At 41.6% G+C, this 17,616-nt stretch overlaps 1 protein-coding gene across 9 annotated transcripts in view; it reads left to right on the plus strand.

The window, feature by feature from the left end:
- The window catches only part of LOC145400377 (calpain-5-like), a 147,397-nt gene continuing 129,781 nt past the window's right edge, over positions 1-17,616 (plus strand). For all 9 annotated transcript variants that reach the window (XM_080272887.1, XM_080272884.1, XM_080272891.1 and 6 more), the window contains exon 1: positions 1-110. The gene's annotated coding sequence lies outside the window, so the exon portion shown is untranslated. The remainder of the gene's footprint in view (positions 111-17,616) is intronic.

Raw genomic sequence — 17,616 nt, forward strand, 5'->3', positions numbered from 1 at the left:
TCTGCCGTCCTTATTGTGAGTGGGAGAACTGCAGGATTTGAGTGCAGTGGTTCATTTTTACTGCAGGTTGATAAAGGTCACCGTACAGCATTCCACCTACAGCCTGAACAGTAAGATTCTCTGTTAGTTTTCTTAGTTATACGGAAATTATCATTATGCAGGCTTTGTTTATTGACATGCACACATGTGGGGATTAGGGATTATCCTGCACAAAGTCTTTAATCATGTAGCTCCTGGGGGAAAAGATTAAAACTGACGCAGAGTGAAGTTTGAAATGCTAAGAAAGTTCAAGGTAAGCTGTTGAGGTTGATATGATTAAGAGGTGAAAGCATCTTCTATTAATATCCCACTCGCTAAAGCACAGAAATATATTGAGATGGGCAGTTGGTCATCTGGAAATTATGTGAATATTAGCGAAATTAATGCCAAACAGAAGATTATTAGCGCGTAAAATGTTGCAAGATGATGTGGATTTTATTGCGAATATTCATTGGATGAAGTATATATAAATTTTGTCAAGATACTGAAAGTTCGTTCATCGACTGTAGTAACCCGACAAATGTACGCGGAGTAAGCAAGCTCGATTAAGTAGGCAGGTAATGAAAATAAACTTATCTTTATTAGACAGTTCACAGTTTCGTTAGTGTTGTTAGCGTGTTTTGGATACAGTGTTGACTCACGAATAATGCTGTAGAGTTAAACTGCAGTTGCAGTAGCGTAGTTTCGTCGCTTAGTTACCGTACAAGCACTCCTTAGCTGGGATGTGCCCCAAATTATCATCAAGTTTTTCAGTGCAGTTGATACTGTAAATTAGTGGAGATTGGCTCATCTTCCAGATACGGTAGCAGTGAAACTTTAACTGGCAATTTCCCCTGAAGTACTGTGAATTATAAATGATGCAAAAAGGCGTCATAAGAGGCGACATAGAGAGGGTCGTGGTGTCGGATGTACTGTACACTAAATTGATATTTATTTCCTTTTTCCTTTTCGTATTCCTTTTCCTTTTCTTTTCTCCGGGTTGATGGACATCGGTGCATAACTCTCCCCAGGTTGTTAAATACAGTAAGCGTGTTGATGGTTTGGTGGCAATTTTCGATGTCCAGGCCGACCACGAAACCTTTGGGCAGAGCTTTATATATCTCAATCCGTTCGCACCTGGGTTAATAAAGCGACGGTTGTGTGTCATTGTGTAGGGGAATGTTTGTTGGGTGCGTTCCTTATCTGTCTGGCGGGTGGCAATTAGGGCGTGGCAGTGTGGGTGTGGGTGTAGCCCGTGAATAGCCCGGGAAAGTGCCCATCCCGGCTTCACCTCTTTTTCACCACCCCTCCTCACTGTCACCCGCCCATTGCCTCTCTCTACCCCTCACTTTACTCTCATTTAACCACACTGTCAGATTTCGCCCGGCATCTTTTGACGCGGATTTTTGTTAATTTGTTTTATGGTACCGTTTTATATTTTCATTTATTCGTCTGTTTTAAACCTTAATATTGTGAGACACAATATTCTACCTTCCCGCGACGAGTTGCTAATTTTTTCTTAGGAAAAGAAACATATAGATTTCCATAAAGCAACTAGAGTGGCAGTGGGAAGTTCTTAGTAATACTGATACATACAGTATACATGTCATAGTTACTATGGCAGCCAAGACTATGATAAGATGAGGCTAACCCAGTTGGTGGTAGGAAGTCGCCATCTGAATGAAATAATCTGGCATGAGCTAAAATGGACTAAGATAACAGTAATCAAAATGATAATGCTATCATCACAAGTGTGTGTGTGTGTGTGTGTGTGTGTGTGTGTGTGTGTGTGTTTCAAGGAAGGCAGGGACTGGCGTTGGACGTTCGTTACAGAACTGCTGTACTGAACACTGAAATTAAGGACCGTATTTCATTGACATACCGGGTAGGTAACTAGCTACGTACAGTACGTATCACGTATACATTTATCGATTTACTTTGCCTACTGTCTATAGTCCATAGCCATACACCTTAAATCCGAAGAGGGTGGCCGAGAAATAAATCTATTCCATATTCCACGTCGCCTTGTCTTCCTCCATCAGGCTTTACCTCCAGCCCCCGCCGCTCAGACCCAAGGATAGTCTTCACTCCGTCCCTCCACCTCATCCTCGGACTCCCCCAGCACTTCTTCACCTCAGCCTTCTTCTCATTCGAGTATTCTCGTAGTCAGTCGTCATTCTTTCCATTTACCCACACCATCTCAGGGTACTCTTCCTAGCACAATCTATCTTATTCATATCGACACCACAACGGTCTCTATCTTCCTCATTTGGCTATCTGTCTCTCCACATTCATATGCTCCTTTCAGATAACCCATTTGCACTCTCACTCTTTACTTCTCCCCTTCCATCAGTGTCCAATCTTCATTTCTTCAGGACACCACAATATTCTTTGTATTGTTTGTATATTTTTCTAATGTAGACACAGGTTGTATTAAGCAACATACATAACGATCATTTAGGTGTAATATCGTGTACAGAATAAGTCAGTGAAGAAGAGGCGCAACGAAATCTCCACAACCAATAAGAGTAGACCCTTAAAGAGACATTATGCCGATACGTGACTTTATAATTCTGATGAAAGGTTGTAAAAAGTCGTATCACACGAAGGACATAAATCTGGTTACCGATACCTATGGGCGGAACTGTCAAGGAAATAGAGGAGAATAACTTGGAAGGTGTCAGTGCTATATATATATATATATATATATATATATATATATATATATATATATGTGTGTGTGTGTGTGTGTGTGTGTGTGTGTGTGTGAGATCATATGTAAGTACTGGTAGAGGATATTTGCAGAAAAACTAAGTCCGTTCACTATGATGGAGACTTGTGATATGCTTTTGTTACCTTCAGGCTAATATATTTTCGTGTAAGACCTCATTTAGTGAAGGGGCTGATGAGTCCATAGGCTAGTATCGAAATCCTTCAGTTAAAGAAAAAATTTCAAGTGGAATAAAATTGTCCGATGGTTGGAAGTCACTGTAGAGAGGTGGTTTTTAGACAAACTTCAACTCTGTAGAGACTCGGTTAGGCTACCATGAGGAGAGGCTACAGAGGAGAACCCGTTATCAAATCACTGTGGTCACTTATATGTCACTGCATCCGGAGTGGATTAATCCCCCCTCTTTTCGCCATATCTTCTCCCCTGAATCATTTTTTCACATCCTGTTGCCCACTGTCTGCCACACGTAATCAGAAGACTGAGCCGTCCCCATACTAAGCAAGATACTATCTAGTTACCGTAGTTTATATTGGAGCGTTAGTTATGGGCTACCCTGTATATTGCTGAGGAAAAGGTGTACCAAAACTTTTAAACCCAACGAGAATGCGGTTCTTTGGCTGTTTTCATCACACTGAGTAGGCTAGTGTTCCTGTTGACTTTGGAAATTTTGCAACATTTTCTTCAAATATACGGTATTAATTTTGCGCCTTATACTTAATCTAATGCGAAAGTTTACATCTCCCCTGAAAATAGGCAGCATGCTTCAAGAACCGTCTAAGAACGAAGCTGTGTAGAGTTAGTTATTGAGGGAAAAATCACAGCTACCGACACACCGATATTGTGTATGTTTTGACGGACAAAACTGTTTCGGCTTGGCTCTCGCTCTCTTAAGTCGGGCCGAAACTGCTGAACGCCTCTCCGCACAGTAGTCTAAACAGTATTTCAACGTATATATGGTTATAATTTCCTCTGTCTGAGCTGTTCAGTATACTGCGAAATAAGACAGATGTATACTCCTTTCACTTTAACTTGGCCGAGATTTTCGTCCTTTTGCAGCTTATTTCAAGGGAGAATGCAACCTCACAACCTACTTTCCATGGTGCTTCTTTGTGACTAGCATCATATTCTGTTGACAGTTTCACAACTCAGCATTCAAGATGGAGAGGTGGAAATTTTAAGCCAAGTTAGTGTGAAATGAGTATTGTAACGTTGTTCTCCCCTAGCACCGATGTTATCCAGTATGAGATCACAGAGCCAGTCGGGATAAACACAAAATATTTTATCACTAACGATCCCAGGGTTTAGAAGAGGATTGACTGATGAGAGAAGTTCGTGGCAGCGGCAGCATCATAGCAAGGTTAGCTAAGTAATGAAGGCCACCACACACGTATTCCCAGTCTGTCGTAAAATAAGGTTAAAATAGACTGGAGCTTGTGGACATTCCCTTCATGTACAGAATTGGCTTAGGAATGTTACTGCCACCGCCACACTGGGGTTGCATCCTGCCATGTTGCTTCTTCGACTCGTCTGGTTCATACGATAAAAAAAAAAAATACTGTGTACTAGAAGCTTTGCCGTTGAGACATTGAAGGCGATGGTGGTGATGTAGTAGGAAAATAGAGCACGCTCCAAGTTAGTCTTGATTTCATAGTGCCTTGAATTGTTAAATTGTTCAAATGAAAGAAATATATCGTCCTACAGAAGTTGTTTACCATGAAGATAGGCCAACATGTGCAACCCAACTTGGATCTTACACACACACACACACACACACACACACGTGTGTGTGTGTGTGTGTGTGTGTGTGTGTGTGTGTGTGCGCGCGCGCGCGCGCAGTAACCTCTTTAGGTCGAAAAGTTTTCCCTAGACATTATATCATACTCGTATTTCAGGACTTCAGTACTGTAGCCTAACCTGCATCTGTCTACTTACCAAGTACCGCAAGGTGTCTGTGTGTCATCAACATAATTATTTGTGCTCTTTTCGAGTGCATCAACTTGAACATTGAGATTGAGATCGTGAAAGATCTGGACCTTATTCAGAAATCGAAACTGAATATTGAGCTTGTCTGTACTGTGTTCAGATTCATCTTAGGTCAGTTGTGGGTGAGCACGAGAGTAAGCTTTGCTGAAAAATGCGTTTGTTATTTTGAGAAAGGAAAGAACACGATCCACGCATTTTTTTGTCATAAAAGTCAAGTAAAAGGGGTAGCCGGAACTCCCTCCCCCTCCTCTACTCGTATCCTCTAGCACTTTTTTTAAACCTCCGTGCCCATAAATCCGTCTAATGAACTGAGCTCGACAGTAATTATTTCCTCTGGCTTTGGGCTTTACTCATATTCCCTAATTAGCCCAGTTCTTGCAGGCTGACAACAGCTTAATGAGATTTTTGGGATGTTAGGGTGGAAGAATGTTAAAGATGATGAGGTGCGAAAATTGTGAAGCCAAGCGGGACGTGAAAATGAGAGAGAGAGAGAGAGAGAGAGAGAGAGAGAGAGAGAGAGAGAGAGAGAGAGAGAGAGAGAGGCCTCTTATTTTTTACGGTCACTTGTGGAATACATGTAGTTGTTAGATGTGATTAGCCTGCATCCTACATAAAAGTTCAGAATCAGTAAGAGTACAGAAAAGATTAGGTAGGAGTCTTTATTCTCCATAGCACCTCTTCCTTAGCGATTTATTTGTGGATACGGCTGGTTAATATCAATTTGTATGTTATGCTGAGTAGGCTGTGGTGGTAATTTAACCGTTTCAGTGACGCAGAAGAGGATAGTAGGGAGTTATAAGTAAAATAAATTGCTTAGGAAGATGTGTTAGGGGACTTCCATAACCGACGAGAAAAAGGACCTTGGTCTACCTGTCATCTTTTTTTTTTTCTTGAAAGGAACATCTTGCGGGTTCTGGCCTTTAGTTTCTTCTTCCTTGCATTAAAAAAATTATATATATATATATATATATATATATATATATATATATATATATATATATATATATATATATATATATATATATATATATATATATATATATATATATATATATATATATATATATATATATATATATATTTTATGTGTCCGACTCTGGGCAAAGGCTTCAGGGCCTATATCTCTGGGGCAGTAGCCTATCCCAAGGCCCAGTAGTCCTCCTACATCTCCACATGTCACCACTTCGGCGCTAACACCCACCGTCCATATTGAATACATGCTAGGGCTGTCTCATACAGGACTGGTGTATTGGTATTAGCGGGGGTACTTTTATGACATGTCGGCGGGTCATCTGGTAGATCAGGAAAGTCTACTTTTTATGAAATTCAAATCCTTAAACTGTTCCCTACCCCAGGCGGTATTCGAACCTGGGTCCATCAGGACAGCTTAATCTGCCTGCCATATGACGGATTGTTGTCAGTAAGGGTAGAGAAAGGTCAGACAGGTTCTCTCCTCATCACATGAATCAGAAAAAAATAAAAATAAAAAAGAAATAAAAGGCTTGTCTACACTGTCGCACTCAGAAAAAAGGAGGAAAGGAAAAGGCTTGTCTGCTCTTTGGCGCTCTTGATATAATAAGACTGTCCTAAGAAGTAAGCAGGAAACTCGGAGGTTGGGCCGATGTGAAGCGTGTAGAGGAAGTGCGCCGTGCCCGTATTACTATAGTCTGACAGATCGAAACGTAGGGTTTTGGTGGAGTCACCCCCTCCCTGCACTGTTGCCACGTTTCCGAGCTGACCTCTCCATCAGCGATGACCTTGACACTGTTTCCCTCTTGTGATCTCCGTTTTTCTAATACCCCCTATACCCCTGCCACCAACACCCCCTATACCCCTACCCCCAACAACACCCCCATCAACAACACCCGCTATACCTCCACCACCAACACCTATAAATATAGACCCCCACCATCAACACCTGTATAATAATTAGCCGTTGATAATTGCTATACTTTTATTGAGAGCATACATTCTACCCTATTGCTCAAACTCCCTAATCTTACAATCCCATCTGTCTTAATCCTTCCCACTGCCTTCGTTCCTAAATCCCTTAATTGATCTATTTTTAACCTAAGTGTCCCCACACCTTTTAAACCATTTACCTCTCTGTCACTATTCTCCACCATATGTATCAACTTGTATTATATTGTGTATAGAACTTTCATACTGTATGCTGTACTACTGTATAATGTATAAGAATACCCACTGTTTAGTGGAAATAAAGTTTTATTATTATTATTATTATTATTATTATTATTTCTCTCTCTCTCTCTCTCTCTCTCTCTCTCTCTCTCTCTCGCTAGATTTTGTTATGTGTCATCCATGGTTTTTTACTTCCATTTTTATGTATGGATTATAATTTTGACTTTATTTCCGCACCACCCTTGAGGTAAAAGTCACGGCGCGTTTTTTTTATAGAGGTTTCCCCAATAGGCCTAAATCCTGTAGGGGGTTGGTGACCTCCCACAGCGTACACACAAACACGTGTCGCGTGAGTGCTGCCACCCCAGAGCTGTTTGATATATTTATTTTAATTATGAAAGGATCGCCTCTTCCCACTTTTATCCCTTCAAATTTTCTTGCAATTATACTTGCTAAATTAATTAGCAATGTTAGAAGTGTTGGGGAAGTAAATAATAATTAGAATATTTTTAGAGCAACACTGCCAAATTTTTATGCCACGTTTCTCTATTATCGTATAATATAGTATGCAGAATAGTTTTATTCTTCCTTGATACATGTCAGCACTTTCATTACAGTTATATTAGTATGAGTTATGTTTATGTATCATTCCTACTACACAAACCACAGGCGTTATACATCGTAGGGTTAGGAAACATGGCAATAGTGTAGGGAGGGGGTGACTCCACCCAAACCCTATGTTACGAGGAGGAACACTATAGGAGCAGCAGGACGGGAGGAGGAGGATTTCTGGTGACAGCAACAATAACACACACACACACACACACACACACACACACACACACACACACACACACACACACACACCGCTCGCTGGTGCAGTGGTAACGTTCTCGCTTGCCAACTGGTGGACGGGAGTTCGCGCCTCGCTCAGTTTGCGAAAAGTTTCACTGACGAAGTGGGTGGTTACTGTCCTCCTTGAGCAAGGGGACGGGTGTGTGCGTGTGTGAAGGTCACAGCCTTGCCCTTAGATCGGACTATATGAGCTCTCAGCTTCCTTCCGGGAGGGTAAAAGCTGACGATCACAACCATCAAGTGATCCTGACCGACCCGGTGAATAATTACACACACACACACACACACACACACACACGGAAGCAAGAATAAGATAATAAGAGAACATCGCTCTGAAAGGGCTTAAGGAGACGAACCTCTTCACTATGGGGCTTCTTAGGTATGTGAAATCGTCTTGAGGTAAAGTAGTAGGCACAACATTAACGGACTCCTATAATTTACTCTCATCTAAATAAAATCGTGTCGCATTAGGTCAGAGTAGGAATAGTCTGTTATAATCGTTTAAGTTTATCCTCGCCCTGATTTTTGTCTTTGGGCAGCTTATTTCCCGTGTGTGTGTGTGTGTGTGAGAGAGAGAGAGAGAGAGAGAGAGAGAGAGAGAGAGAGAGACTGGTTTAGCACTACATCTTTTCTATAGCACATCGTGAATTGTTGCATCATATTCAAGTGCTAATCCCTTGTTATAATTTACCACTAGGAAGGAGCGATGGCAATTTTAGGCCAAGTTAGGGTAAAAAGGGTATAGGTTTGTCCCCACCATTAGAGGGGTTTATATGACAGTCCAGGGAGGAATTAATCATATAACCAATCGGACTCATGTAACCAGAGTTCACGGGAAACTTAAAACCCTAAAACAACAGAGAGGAAGCTCTTATCAGGACAGACAGCGTGTTCCAGTCGAGAGAACACGAATAATACGCGTAAGTAGTATCATGACCGTTCTCAAAGGCATCATCATCATCATCATCATCATGATCATGATCATCATCATCATCATCACCACCACCAGTATCATCATCATCATCATCATTTTAATCCTGCTTCCCACGAAAAAATATAGTAGGTCGTAGCCAGAGGTAAAGAAACAATGCACAAATTCAGGGAGCTGTCAGTAGAACGTCTGGTGAAATTGGCCAGACTGTCATTCACACGTCATTCAAGTCGTGAGATGCCTGGAGTTCTTGCAGTCATCATCATCATCATCCTGACTAACTCTTACGTGAAAGATAATCTGAGGATTCAGCAACGAGAGAGAGAGAGAGAGAGAGAGAGAGAGAGAGAGAGGGAGGGAGAGAGAGAGAGAGAGAGAGAGAGAGAGAGAGAGAGAGAGAAGCACAAAAGTAGAAAATTCAACAGAATTCCCAGTGAAATGAGCCACGCAGGCGTTCACACATAACTCAAGCCTTTGATTTTTTTTTTTCATTCATCATCATCATAATTTCAGACCTAATTCCCACTTAGAAGAAGGTTTGAGGAAGGTATTGAGGTGTTACGGTGCCGTAGTTGTGATATGGTAGTTGTGGTGTGGCTGTGATGGCCGTGGTGTTGTGGCGGTGGTTGTGTTGTGGTGTTGTGATGGTATTTGTGTTGTGGTTAGAGATGGTGGTTGCGGGGAGTGAGAGTGGTGGTAATGGACGATATGGCAGGAAGCAGTGGTGATGACAGTGACAATGGCGTCGTGATGACTGTATGAGGGTGATGAAGATGAAGGTCACTGGTTGTGGTGAATAAATAAGGTTGATGGTGGTGGTAGTTGTAAGCGCCACGCCACTAAACCCTAGTCTTCAGGATAATAACAGGACCTGCCAGTTGGACTTGTTCCTATATTTGTCAAACGTGCAACAACAGAGACTCTACATCCATACTGCCTAGCTTTTAACACAGCATGAACATAATATATTTAACGTTATAAGCACACTGATCTGTCATAATCATCATAATTACTAGTATATAGACATACATACACAGGTGTATGCCACAGTTACATCAATCCTTAGACACTTAGTGCTACTACACGAGATGACATAACTTACGTGGTGAGGGTCTATGACTTCGTGGGGGCATAGCGTGTGGCTACTGGCGTTACTGTTACCCACGGTTGTGGCACACTCACAGCCGCAGCTCACGGACTGTGTGTTAGTTCTCCAAACTCAATCTCCAGACTGACTTCTCTTCCTACCCTTTCTGTAGTGTAAGCACTCCCATCATGAAGGATGACCAACACATGTGGGGTCTGAGTCCCTTATCTCACACCAAGGAACTCCTCTCACCATGTGTCTATCTTTACCCTGCCCAGTCAGCAGTAAATTTACCCTTCACTTAATTATCGGCGAACTAGGCAAAACATCTTCACCCATGTGAGTCATTCGTCTTAACCACTGTAAAATTCTTACTACCTCTCAACAAAGCATACAGTGACAACAGTAGTAGTAGCAGCAGAGGATCATCTTTGGTCGATCTGGTAGAGTAGATCCATCAGCCACGGACAAACAGTCGACGCTGCAGAACTGACCCGTGCAATGAACCGATGTGCCCTTGTGGGAAATGTGTGGAAGTTTGGTTCGTGGATGGACTCCGCATTTGCGTCTCCACTCAATTTACAGGGACACCAAAGTATTCTCCACATCACCTCGTTATTTAGTTATATGGTTGCCACTCACCGTTGTAAATGGTTTATTAGGTTACAGGAAGAAATTAGGGTTGTCACGTCACTTGTCACTACGTAAGAAAGAGGTAGGTAGCACTGCACGCGAGTGAAAGTTGGTTGCCACCACCTACCACTAGATGTGGTGGTAATGATAGTGAGTTATGGTAGTACTGATGATGATTAGTGATGATGGTGGTGATGGTAGTGATGGTGAGTGGTGGTGGTGGTAATGGTGAGTGGTGATGGTTGTGGCAGTAAATGGTGATTGTCATGGTGCTGATGGTGATGGTAATTGGTGGAGATGTTGATGCTTGGTGTGGGTGGTGGGACAGTAAGTGGATACGTTCCTCATCTTCCCTACAGAATAGCGTAACCAGAAACTGTGGCGTCACTGGCTGATACCAACTTCTCACACTGCACACTGACGCAGCATGGAAGAAGTAGACCTGCGTTGTTGTTGTCGTCATCGTCGTTGTTGTTGTCCTAGGTTCATCCAGACGTGAACCCAGTGGACTGCAGGCCTAGTCGCTCCTTTTCTGCAGTCCATCTTCCTCCTCTTGGGGGATAGGGAGGGAGTTTAAGGACGTTTGTAAAACCAAGTAGCTGACCTGCCCATTAAAGTATGTCCGGAACGCCACCTAAAGACATCCCTTCAGCACCGATGATGTAACTTTGATTTGAAGTTTCCATAAAAAAAGATACTGTACTAATTATATGAAGATTTTTGTTGGTGTTAAAACTGACATGAATTAAATTTATCAGAACTGTTTAAACTGCATACTGGAATGAAGAAGGATCGTTATACTTTGAATATGAATGGTAGGGCGTGGCAACCTAATACCGGTAGTCTGTGGCCAGTCAGTATTATGACATGTCACTATTTTGCATTACATGTTGAATATCTGCAGAATTAGCCGCCCAGGGAGTATGTTTGCAAGATTTATACCGTTATGATATTGCCACGAGACCCTGGAGACAGAGCGTCCTTGGCCGTCCCCTGCAAAGAGATGGCACGTTTGGGACTATGTTGTTTGGGTGCATTATCTCTCTCTCTCTCTCTCTCTCTCTCTCTCTCTTATTCAGGTACGGAGGAGGAGACCGAGGATGAGGTGGAGGGATGGAGTGGAAAGATGTAATGAGAGAATAGGTTGTGAGTTGGGGAGAAGGCAGCCGGATGACAGGAAAAATGGTGGCATGGAGGCGATTTGTTTGTGATCGCTTCTTACGGGATTGAGGCGCCTTGCTATAGATATACAATCAGGCAAACAGATAGATAGATGGATATAGATAGATACATAAATTAATAGAAAATTAGATTTATTGATTGCGTCCATGTGTTGAATGTTTTAAAGTACTGAGTATATTTATAGAGCGGCATACCGTACGTACGTCCATCTCTGTGGTGGGGGCCGGTCAAGGACGTTCGTGTCTCAGAGGAATTCTTGAAGTATTACTCTGACGCTTTCACCGAACCCCTTCAGGCAGAGGATGCATTAGTTTATTCATTTTTTTGGACAGACCTCTCTTGCAGGAAGGGGGCTGATTAAGGCTGTATCAATATTAACGGTCCGAAAAGTCCCCCTAAGCTAAATTGGATCGTCTGGAGATACTATTACGAACTCAAATATCGATCCCCAGTCGTACGATAAATAGCAAGGCGGTGAACGATGACTTTTGAAACTTAGTGATGTTATCTTCGAAGCCTGGTTGACGTTTCAGAGTATTGTGTTGGAGTTTCATAATTCTTCGATCTTGAGCTGTGACCTTGATCTATAACCTGCTGTTCTCAAAATCAAGTAATTTTATTCCTTGCCTGACCCTCAACCCTTCCACCAAGTTTGGAATGAATCGGATGAAAATTTAATTTTACACACACACACACACACACACACACACACACACACACACACACACACACACACACACACACACACACAGGATCGACAACAGTACACCTCACCTTGCTGCGGTTGTAATACTAGGTTTAATACCAGGGGGGAAAAATCATAGTGGAACAGGTTAAACTGTTTCCTTAGCGATTCTTGTTTGTCATGCAGGAGTAACGCAACATAATGCTACAGTCTGACTACTTGCAGGTTAGTTGTGTAGTGTCACAATTTCGTATCGGACAATATCCTCTGTAATCTGAAGTTTGCCTTGTTCTCCTTGTAATTTCCTTTGTCCTAAATTGCCACCCCGCTGCACATGGCACACCAGGGCAACAGTAATGTGTGAGTAAGCGGTGTGCATTTTCAGAAGTGGAGTGTCCATTTTCATAAGTAGACGGAGTGTACATTTTCGTAATTGTACACTCTTGGCTGACAGTGAGTGATGATGATAGTGGTGAAGGTGAGTGGTGGTGATTCTTGTGACTGTACTCGTTTCACCTTACTTGGCCCAGAGTTTCGTCCAATTGCAACCTTTTTAATGTAGCTTAATGACAGTAAGACAGTACTGTGACTACATTTTTTCATAGCACTTCTTCATGACTAGCATCATTTTTCAGTGTTCATCTGCTGTTAAATCTCAATTCTGAAGGTGGGGGTGATGGTAATTTTAGGCCAAGTAAGAGTAAAATGAGTATAGTGATGGTGACAATGTATTGATGGTAAAGGTTAGTGACTGTGATGCTATTGATGGTGGTACTGAAGGTGACAGTGAATGGCAGTAACATTGACAATAGTGAGTGATGGTGATGGTGGTGATAGTGACTGTAAAGATGTTAGTAGGAGATAATGATGGTGGTGTTGGAGGTGACAGTGAATGGTAGTAACATTGACAATAGTGAGTGATGGTGATGGTGGTGATAGTGACTGTAAAGATGTTAGTAGGTGATAATGATGGTGGTGCTGGAGGTGACAGTGAATGGTAGTAACATTGACAATAGTGAGTGATGGTGATGGTGGTGATAGTGACTGTAAAGATGTTAGTAGGTGATAATGATGGTGGTGCTGGAGGTGACAGTGAATGGTAGTAACATTGACAATAGTGAGTGATGGTGATGGTGGTGATAGTGACTGTAAAGATGTTAGTAGGTGATAATGATGGTGGTGCTGGAGGTGACAGTGAATGGTAGTAACATTGACAATAGTGAGTGATGGTGATGATGGTGATAGTGACTGTAAAGATGTTAGTAGGTGATAATGATGGTGGTGTTGGAGGTGACAGTGAATGGTAGCAAACCTGGGAACAACGAGTGATGGTGATGGTCATGTACGTAAAGCTCATAGCGGGTGATAGTGATGGTGATAGTGGTAGTGACAGGGAATAAAGACGTTAGTTCTTGATAGAAATGGTGATGATGGTAGTGGCTGGGAATAGATACGTTAGGGTAGTAGTGATGGTGGTAATGGTGGGGATAGTGATGGTGATAGTGGTGGCGATAGTGGTGGTAGTGGTGATGATAGTGGTGGTGATAGTGGTGATAGTGATGATGATAGTGGTGATAGTGATGGTGGTAGTGGTGATGGTGATGGTGGTGATAGTGATGATGATAGTGGTGATATTGATGGTGATAGTGATGCTGGTGATGGTGGTGATAGTGATGATGATAGTGGTGATATTGATGGTGATAGTGATGCTGGTTCTAGAGGTGACGTAAGTGCTGATGAAGATAGCCTGCATACAAAGACTCCTTGGTGCTATCGTGACAACATCCTGTCACCACCACACACAGGACATCAACAAAAATAACTTTTCTTTGTATGTTTGGAAATTATTCACCAGTTTTTCTATACGGCGTGGTGTTCTTTCTGACTTTTTCCTGCCGGCTTCGGCTGGAGGGTTTGGAGGGCGGGGGAGAGCCTTCTTCTTCGCTATCCTTATCTCATTCTAGTAGTTCAGTTACTATTCTAGGAGCTGCCTAGCATGGGCCAACCGGCCTACTGCAGTTATCATCTCTTCTTATGTTCTTATGTATTTTTATCTTCACCACAAAGAATATATATGAAAATACATCGTAGTCAGCTTTGCTGCATATCCACCACCACCACCACAGTACCACTACAACAACGACAGCAACTACAACAACAACGATAACAACTGCAACAACAACAACAGTGATAACTACAACAACAACGATAACAACTGCAACAACAACAACAGTGATAACTACAACAACAACAACGATAACAACTGCAACAACAACAGTGATAACTACAACAACAACAACGATAACACTGCAGCAACAACAATAATAATATTAGTAATTATAATAATAATAAGGATGATGATACTAACAATAATAATAATAATAATAATAATAATAATAATAATGGCTAACAAAATTCATTAAGCATATTTGTGTCCACTTCAAGAAATATGTAGTATTTCACAATCGTTTTATATACTACATACATTAACTAATTTACTACAGTATTTAAGTCTTTATATTCACCACAAATAATGATTAATAAAGTACATCACTAATTACAGTATAATCTACCACAAGAAATATAAAAGAAATTATTTAATTATTTTTGTATCAGTCCCAAAGAATGTGAAAAATATAACTAGCTTTATAATCCCTACAAAAAAATAAGGGTATGCAAGATGATCAAAATTTAACACTATTTCGTTTGTGTTTCGGGAAGGGCTCAGTCAGCGTTGCCAATATCTATCCTGCATTATTTATTACTTACTCCTACTGCCATACCCATGCCCACACCAGCAGATTGAGCCGTCCCCGCAACACATGAGATGCTGGTAGGTGAGTGCTATTTTCAGACCACTCAATACATTGCCCATAGCTGTTTCCACACAACAAAGGACTAAATTTTAATGTATCACAAGGCAATTTATTTCTGCCACAGCACAAGGCAGTTTGTTTCTACCACAGCACAAGGCAGTTTATTCCTACCACAGCACAAGGCAGTTTATTCCTACCACAGCACAAGGCAATTTATTCCTACCACAGCACAAGGCAATTTATTCCTACCACAGCACAAGGCAATTTATTTTACCACAACACAAGGCAGTTTATTGCTACCACAGCACAAGGCAGTTTATTTTACCACAGTACAAGGCAGTTTATTTCTACCACAGCACAAAGGTCATTAAAAAAGATCAGCCTTCATTATATAACAAATTTTAGAATCACACACCTGAGCCTTTTCACCTGCGTCGTAGATCACTGGTTAAAGAGTGTGGAACGTGCTTGCTTTCATCACCTCTTTCATCATCGTCTTATTGCGTATATTCTGCTTTCCTCGGCTTGTTATTTCTTGCCTCCTCCTCTTCTTTATTTTCTTTTTCCTCGTTTTCTTCTTCTCTTATCGTTTTTCTTATTTCCATTTTAGCTCAGCTTTCCCTTTGAGTAATGAGGGATTCGGAAGAGTATATACCGGTATTGTATATTTTTGTATTTTGACCCCTTCATTCATTCAAAAACTTATTACGGTAGCTGGATTAGTATGCCTGTATTTTGATTTGTTTTTTTTGTTCCACTAAATTAGGTAGCAACACATTCCGAGGGCATTTTATATAAGCACATTAAAAAGAACCAGTGGCTGAAAACTTGGAAAAAAATCGCCATACAGTAAAAAAATTAGTAAAAGAGACTACGCTGGGTGGTAACCATATAACCAGATTTTGGCGCCTGGTGGTTTTAGTGGGTAATTATTGCGCTCCAATCGGATTGAGCCGGTGAAGGTTTATATCCAAGGGATGGTTGGGTTGATTGCTCGTGTAATACCACTCAGGGATGAGAGAGTCTGGTCACTCTCATCTTAAATGTCGGGACCAACTGCCTAGCCCTGGGCTCCTACGCTCCTCATGGGGCAATGTAGATTGGATGATGGATGTATGAAATCTGTTCTGAGCTGAGTAAACTAATCAGACGCAAGGAAGAACGATGTTTAAAGAGACAGCTTAGTATCACGTTGAAATCATGACAGAAAAAAAAAAATGAGAGTTGCAAGCTCCTTTGTTACCCTTACCATGATAATGTGTTAATAATAAAAAAATAAATAAAAACAGTACGTGAGAAAGGTCATGTAGTAACGAGGATTTAACACAGAATTATGCCCATCGACTGTACATTAAGGCGATAACTTCAATGGGTTTAAGGTTAGAGGAGGGTAGAGTCTGTTGCCCCCATTCCCTTCCGAGGAGTTACCCTAGTCCCTCACGTATCACAGCCTGGTGGACTGGGAAACCAAGGCACCAAGATAGCGTGATGGCGTGACTAAGCTTAACCAATCCCACCAAGTGCCTGCCATCGACCCAAAGCCAGGAGTCCATAGAGCCCTTTGTTGCAGGGTTTTGTTCCGCCGTGTTTACGCCTCTCGTCGCCTGGCCTTAACTCGTGCCGTTCCGCAGGTCCCCGTTTAATACTGACCAAGGACGGAGCGGGGACAGGTGAGAGGGGAACACCCAAAGGTACACCTGTGCTGGCATGCGACGTATAGGTTAACCCAACACGGAGTCACGAATTTAGTACTGAAGTCCGTGTTGCGTAAAAGTATTGCGGTACACTGCCTCACTTTCTTCCCTCTGAAGATCTATCTGTCTCTTTGTATCCATCTATCTATCTGTCTGTCCATCTATCTATCTATCTGTCTATCTGTATATATATATATACTGTATCTATATATCAGAGGGGGCAAGATTTCTCTTCAGTATTATAAACCCTTATGACGTTAGACCAAAGAATTAGCAAAATCAGGCACACAGTTCACAAAAAAAATGGTTACAACTTAAATTGGGAAGGGAAAGGAGAGCAACCGATTATAACTGTTATTTCTGAAGCCTTGACGAAGATAGAACGTGCCTAGCCTCTCGATGTCACTGCTGTCTGCACTCTGTACTGTGGGATGCAGGCTGATGACGTGAAATGAGAATAAGCGTTCCACAAATGCCTGTCATGGCCTTCTCTCTGCAATTCCACGGTGTTTTCTAAGCGGCTTTGGAAATTTCGTAACATCTTTTTTTAACGCTTTATTCTTCACAGTACACCTCAGTATCCTCATGTTTGTTGGTGATTCAGACCATGCCGATATTAAAACTATAAATAAACACAAGAGAATATTATAGTGTATTATCGTATGCATAATAAATCGCTGACAGATTGTTGCTATGTACCCCTTCAGACCGAACTATTTAATTTTAGTTTTTCTTGCTTAAACTAGGCGATTTTATACAGCTGAGAGGCTTTGCGAACAGGAAGTGTAAAAACAACTTTTATTAGCCCTTCCACCTGCTGCTCTCTTTCCTAAATTAGAAATAAATCGTCACGAAATAC

This window comes from Coenobita brevimanus, chromosome 52, assembly GCF_032717465.1.
Source record: "Coenobita brevimanus isolate Jiangsu-jjx chromosome 52, ASM3271746v2, whole genome shotgun sequence".
NCBI classification, from domain to species: domain Eukaryota; kingdom Metazoa; phylum Arthropoda; class Malacostraca; order Decapoda; family Coenobitidae; genus Coenobita; species Coenobita brevimanus.